The following is a 6,994-nucleotide window of genomic DNA, read 5'->3' on the forward strand; positions in this document are numbered from 1 at the left end:
ATCCTGTGGTGGGGGCATGCTTCCAGAAGATTATTGAAGCGCTCCCAGTATTCAAAGAGAGTCTCATTGTCATCCTGAACAATTGTGGAAATATCCTTCCTCAGTTTATCAGTAATTTCAGATGGAAAGAATTTCTCCAAAAACTCCTTTCTGAGTGTATCCCAGTTGGATACATTCACTAGAGGTTGAGTGTAGTACCACTCTCTTGCTTTTCCCTCAAGAGAAAACGGGAAAGCTTTCAGCAAAATTGACGTTTCATCAGTACCATCACGCCTGACAGTAGAACAGGCTGCCTGAAAATCTCTCAGGTGCTTGATAGGCTCTTGAGCAGGTAGGCCATGAAACTTGGGCATCAAATTTAGCAGTGCGGTCTTTATTTCAAAATCTGTAGCCACCGCTGGATGATGCGCTTGAAACGGTTGCATTGTAAAATCAGGGGCTCCTTCCTCCTAGATGGTAACTCTCCTAGCTGCCATGTCTTCTGCACGTAAAGCAGTAGAACGGAGGCTAGTTTCTTCCTCAAGTTCACTTTCAGATCCGCCCTCAGAGTGGACTAACCGACACTGTTCTCGCCTTATTCGTGAAATAGTCCTTTCAATTTTAGGATCGAATATTAGCAAGCGCGGATCAGGAAGTGAACGCGTCATTTGACGAAAGAAACATGTAGCTCATAGTAGCAAAATAAGATAAAATGCAAATAAATAAATTCTAATGAATAACTTTAGCACTCTATTGCAACTCCCCGGCAACGGCGCCAAAAATTGATGAGACGAAGAATTTGGTGAATTGAAAATTATTAAAATAGTTACGTTGCAAGTATAGTTCTTAACTCACCGAAAATCTGCCTATCAATTTAGAAATATGTCACAGAGAGTTTAAATTAAAAATTACTGGAAGTTTACGTCCCAGGTCGTCTCCCAACGAGTTGCAGAAAAGTGTGCTATTTTATTAATCAGATGTTCCAAGAAGTTGAGTTAAGTAGGTGGAAAATTAAATTGAGAAAATTCAAATAATATGAATAAAAGCCTTGACTGGGAGTTGATTAGTTGGAATCTCTATTGTTGATGGGATGATTTCAAGATTAATTTATAATTAATGGTTGTTCTGTTTAGTTATCCCTTACTAGGTAAAGGAAAGTCAAATAAGTTGGAATGCTAGATCTGTTCACGAGTTGTAACCCACTTAGTTCAAAGGGATTGGTGTTAGTGATTAGATAACAATCCATCAGTTAACCCAATTACAATTTTTCTTTCAATCCTTCCAACTCAAGAGTTCCTTTCAATCAACTCCCCATCAAGTGAGGGAACTACTCACTCATTGTAAACAATAAACCCATAACACATGAAAGGGAATTAAAAGAAGACATGATTATTGGAATGGAAAATTAATTAAAATAGAAGAAATAATCCTTGTATTAAATAATTATGAAAATATTCAAATGACAAAATTGAACAAAGCAAAGAACATGGAAGAATAAAACCAAGTTAAGAGAACGAACTAGAATGACGAAGTCTTGATGAGGAAATAACTCTTCTCAATGTTCCAATGCTAAGACCAATTGAAAATTAAAATTCTAAAACCTAGAGAGAAAAAAAACCTAGAGGAGGAAAAACTAGATCTAAAACTGTCAACTATGTAGAATGAATGTTGTCTTTTGTTTCTGCATATTCTCTGGCTCTAATCTACTGTTTCGGGCCGAAAACTAGGTCGAAATAAGGTCCAAAATCACCCCCAGTGGATTCTGCAGATTATGTAGATCGCACATATCACGCGATCGCGTCATCCATGTGGATGCGTCATTCGCGCTTTTCCTTGCCACGCGTTCGCGTCGTCCACGCTACCGCGTCGCTTGAGCTTTTCCAATCCGCGCGGCCGCGTGAGCCATGTGGCCGCGTCACTGTGATTTGCTCTCCTTCGCGCGGTCGCGTGAGCCATGCGACCACGTGATAAACCACTATTTCATAGTTTATCTTGTGCTCAATTGAGTGGATTTTATCAACTCTTTACCCACTTATTCATACTATTTGCATGGTTTTATATTTGCCTTCCTAATTATGTGCTTTGATTGAAAACATGCTTCTTTGGACTTATAATTGCTAATATTAATACTCTCTTATTACCATTAGATGCCTTGATATGTGTGTTGAGTGATTTCAGGGATTACAGGGCAAGAATGGTTCAGAGAATGGAAAGAAAGCATGCAAAAGTGGAAGGAATACAAGAAGTTGGAGAAATTGCTAAGCTGTCCAGCCTGACCTCTTCGCACTGAAACGGCTATAACTTTAGCTACAGAGGTCCAAATGACGCGATTCTAGTTGCGTTGGAAAGCTAACGTCCGGGCTTCGATTTTATATATAATATGCTATAGTTTTCCTGACGCTAGGTGACGCGACCACGTGCTCCATGCGGCCTCGTCGCAGTGACGGAAATCAGCGTGTTTGAATTCTTCTCCAGCGATTTCCGGGCTGTTTTCGACCCAGTTCGTGGCCCAGAAAACACAGATTAGAGGCTATAAAGTGGGGGATTGCATCCATTCATAGGAGGCTCTCATAATTCACTTCTCATGATTTAGATTTAGTTTGGAGTGAGGTTCTCTCCTCTCTCTCTTAGGATTTAGGACTTCTCTTAGTTTTAGGAGTAACTCTCAATCCCAGGTTCTTTATTTTTATTTATTTTCCCAATTTAGTTTATGAACTGTTCCAGATTACTTGAATTAATGTTATTTGAGGTATTTCAGTTATTATTGCTCTCTTTTATTCACATGATTATTACTTCCCATCTGAAGGCATTCTTATTCCAGTAGATTTACCTTTCCCCTTTTGATCTTGGTTAAGAAATCAGTAACTCAGGAATTATCTAACTCAACAGCATAATTGATAACTGTTATCTTTGCTAATTGAATTGAGCTTCAATAATCCCAACCTTTTCTTAGGAAATAAATAGGATTCGAAGATCAAACTAATTAGTCCCTTGACTTTCCTTTATTTTAGTAAAGGCTGACCAAGTGGAATTAAGATTCGACTTTCATTGTTATTGATAAGGATAACTAAGTCTGGACTTCCAATTTCTTATACCTTGCCAAGAGATTTTATTATTATTGTTTTATTTTACTTGTCATATAACATATTCCCACCTTACTTCCAAAACCCCCAATTTACAATCTTCATAACCAATAATAAGAACATACTTCCCTGCGATTCCTTGAGAAGACGACCCGAGGTTTAAATACTCAGTTATCAATTTTAAAGGGGTTTGTTACTTGTGACAACCAAAACGTTTGTAAGAAAGGTTGATTGCTTAGTTTAGTAACTATACTTGCAACGAGAGTTTACTATAACCTCTAAACCATCAATCTTCAGTTCTTCAAAATGGCGCCGTTGCTGGGGAATTGCAAACGTGTGCCTTATTATTGGTTATTGTAAATATTTTTTTTATTTTTGCTTGTTTATTTGTTTTTATTTTTGCTTTTCCATAAGTTAAGAGGTTATTTGTTTTTATTTAGTTATTAAAAAAAAATTTTCAAAAATTTGTTCTTAGTGTTCATCTTGATCTTCAAGTTGTTCTTCACGTTCATCTTGACCTTCAAGCTGTTCTTAGTTGTTTTCTTCATTTTGATCTAAAAATTTGAAATTTGGTGTCATTTTATTATTTTTCTCTTTCCTCATTAAATTCAAAAATATTTTTAATTAATTTTTTCGAAAAAAAAAATTTTCAGATTTTTTTTTTAAATTTTTATCTTATCTTATCTTATTTCAAAAATCAAATTTCAAATTCAAATTTAAGAATTTTCAAAATTTAAATTTAAAAATTTTTTTCAAATTTCAAATTTCAAATTTCAAAATTTCAAAAATTTCAAATTTCAAAATTTAATTTTCAAATTCAAAATTTAAATAACCTTTTAATTTAAATTTATTTTTATTTTCATTTTTTTAATTGCTACTATGAACTCTCACCCCTTTGGCTATGAGTCTGGTTACAATTATGTTGCAGGAAGAAGAAATTACAATGAGAACAGGCATCAAGGTTGGAACAATTAAAGATGGGAGGAGCCACAAGGATTTAATCAACCCTCATGGCAACAACCACCTCCAATGGACTATCAACAACCACCATCATATGCCTATGAACCTCCTCAACACAACTTGGGACCACCATACTCACAAGCCCCTTTACACCATTCACCTCCATATGACCCTAACCCACATTCACCATACCAACCACCTTATGAACCAAATGAACCATACATAGATCCACCCCAAACCTCCATGGAGAAAGCACTTGCCAATCTAAACTCTACTATACAAGCTCTCGTCGCCCAAATCAGACCACCAAATACCTTCAACAATCAACCCTCAAGCTCTAGTGCACTTCTTTTTCAACCACATAATGATCTTTTCATCCTATCACCACCCTCCATGGAAGAACACCCACATCCATCAATCCAAAAGCAAGATGATCCCAATTATGCTATTGATATGGAACAGGAAAGAAGGAATCATCTTCGCGAATCCATACTTCATAAAGAGCTAGAGGAGGCCCTACGGGTAAGGGTAGGAGAGACCCTTGAAGATGAAAGAATAGTTGAAAGGAGTTGTCATAGAAAGAAAAACATCGAGGATGAGTACGATTTTATACTTAAACAACTGGATAAAGCAACAATTATTAAAAAGGAAGAAGTGGTTGCAGACTTAAGAGATACTGTACCTCCATTGGAAAGTCCAGTCACGGAGCCTCCTTCCACAGTGTTTGATGTTGATGTTGAGAAGAGAGTACAACCTCCAAGGTAGATCATGGTTGAAGATTTTGTAGAGGTTGATTAAGAGGTAGAAGATGTCAAAGAAGAGCACAAGGGAGTGGAGCTCGAAATTACCTTGCCAAAGTTGTTGGAAACCCCTCCCCCTAAGTTGCCATCATCCTTCACAACATTCAAGTGGGTAAATTTCATATCCCTTAGCTTTCTAATCCCACTTGAATATGGGCTACTAGAGATGGATGGTCAACTTAGAGCACTTTGTGGCATTAAGAGTAAGAGGAAGATGGTCAGTTGTAAGAACTGTCCTGCAAGGTTCATTATGGTTGGAAGCTTTAAGTTTAAACGCAAAGGTTGGTGTAGAGCTCAATTGAATGGGTCTAGGAAGTTGTTTGGACACTTCAGTGAGAATTCTAAAGCTGAATCACCCGGATGGAATCATGATAATCAACTTGAAGACGGGTGCAAAAGCAAGATTTGGAACCCCAGAATTCATTCTGGAAATCAACACTCTTGGGGCCTTGTAACTTGCTTCAACTTACTTGAAGGCTCTCTGCGCCTAGTTTGGGACCCCGGAGGTTACTGGAGATACAAACATTGGTGGAGATTCCTGGATGAATACAAGCATAAGCCACCATAACAGGAAGCTCATCAAATGTCCAACTTAAGGACTCTAACTAAAAGTGCTAGGTGGGAGACAACCCATCATGGTATGATCGTTCATTTTACATTTTTATTTAGTTTTATTTGTTTTCAAGTTTTATTTTATTTTATTGAACCTGGAGTTTTGCATCACATTCATATTAACACTGTATTTTGCATCTTTTCAGATTAAAAAAAAAAAGCGAGCACGCGACGCGACCGCATAGCGACGCGTCTGCGTCGCAAGGAGATGGGAGACAATATTAATATGAACAGAGAGTTACACAGGAGCAGCGCTGGAGGCGTGCCAATGGCACCAATTACCCCACGCGACCGCGTCATATGGGAATATTGGCCTCCCACGCGATCGCATACCCCACGCGGCTGCGTGACCTGGATTTCGACGTCAAAAGGTGCATGGCCGAAAGTTGAGCTGGAGTTGTGCTGGACTCGTGCTGGAAGCTTAAGCCTTACCACGCGAACGCGTGCCCCACGCGTCCGCGTCGTTTTTAAAAGATGGCCATTCATGCGATTGCATGCCCCACGCGATCGCGTCACCCAGAATTTCGGCAAAAAGAGTTTCGAACAGAGAGTTGCGCGACCGCGAGGCTGCACTCGTGCCAATCACACAAAACAGGCCACGCGATCGCGTGACCCACGCGTCCGCGTCACCTGACCTTCTTGCGCACCACCTGACCGCGTCACTCACGCGTCCGTGTCACAAGCGGCGTACAGAATATCCAGATCAGCCAATTTTCTTATCTTTTCTTCTCTAATCCTTATCTTTTCTTATTTCTTTCTTCTTCCTTTCTTATTTTCTCTCACCTCCATTCTATTTTATTTGCATATTTCATTCATTTCATCTTAATTTTGTGCATATTTTTATTTTCTTTTCTAAATTAATTATTTTTCCTTTGGTGTTAAAATTTTCATATTTAACTGTTGCATCTTCCCTTGAATTATTTTTGGGTGCTTAGTGACTTGTTTTATTCTGGATAGGTAATATTATTTATATCAATGCCAATCTTTTATACCTGTATTACTTTTTGCATTGACATGAATTTACATTACCTCTCCTTACCCACACTCTCTTCCCTATTGTTGCAAATTATTGCACTCTTGAGTTGCCATGTGCTTTTATTTGTTTTCTCACGTACATGTTGAAGCTTCCATGTAAATGAGACCCTTATCATTTGGCATTAACCCAACCATACTTCATTTATTTTCCTATCTCTATTATTGGGTTAACTTTTTTCCCTTTTTCTTTCAGGATGGCCACCAGGAAGAGAACCAGAAGACGCTTAAAAGGGGAGACAAACAAGTCCATCTGCACAATCCTTGAAGAAAAGCATCAGTTGGAACAGCCCGTCCACTTGTACATCTTAGCATGCACCGAAGACGGTGCAATCTTTAAGTGTGGGGAGGTCGATACCAATCTCCGTGGGTTAGTACCTTCCTATCTCAAACACCAATGGTTTATTTTTTGTTAGTTGTTGCATTTGCATATTTAATTGCATATTTGTTTGATTTTTTTTGCATATTTTACCACTTGGTTAAAGTAATATTTTCTTTTTCAAGAAACCTTTTAGAAAATTTCACTAA

At 38.1% G+C, this 6,994-nt stretch overlaps 1 non-coding gene across 1 annotated transcript; it reads left to right on the top strand.

The window, feature by feature from the left end:
- LOC148567273 (small nucleolar RNA R71) lies at window positions 1-107 on the top strand. Its single transcript, XR_015881926.1, has one exon. It is a non-coding gene; the product is annotated as a small nucleolar RNA R71 (small nucleolar RNA).
- The last annotated feature ends 6,887 nt before the right edge of the window (window positions 108-6,994 follow it).

The sequence above is a fragment of the Arachis ipaensis genome, chromosome B4, assembly GCF_059453495.1.
Source record: "Arachis ipaensis isolate K30076 ecotype BB chromosome B4, ASM5945349v1, whole genome shotgun sequence".
In the NCBI taxonomy this organism is placed as follows: Eukaryota; Viridiplantae; Streptophyta; class Magnoliopsida; order Fabales; family Fabaceae; genus Arachis; species Arachis ipaensis.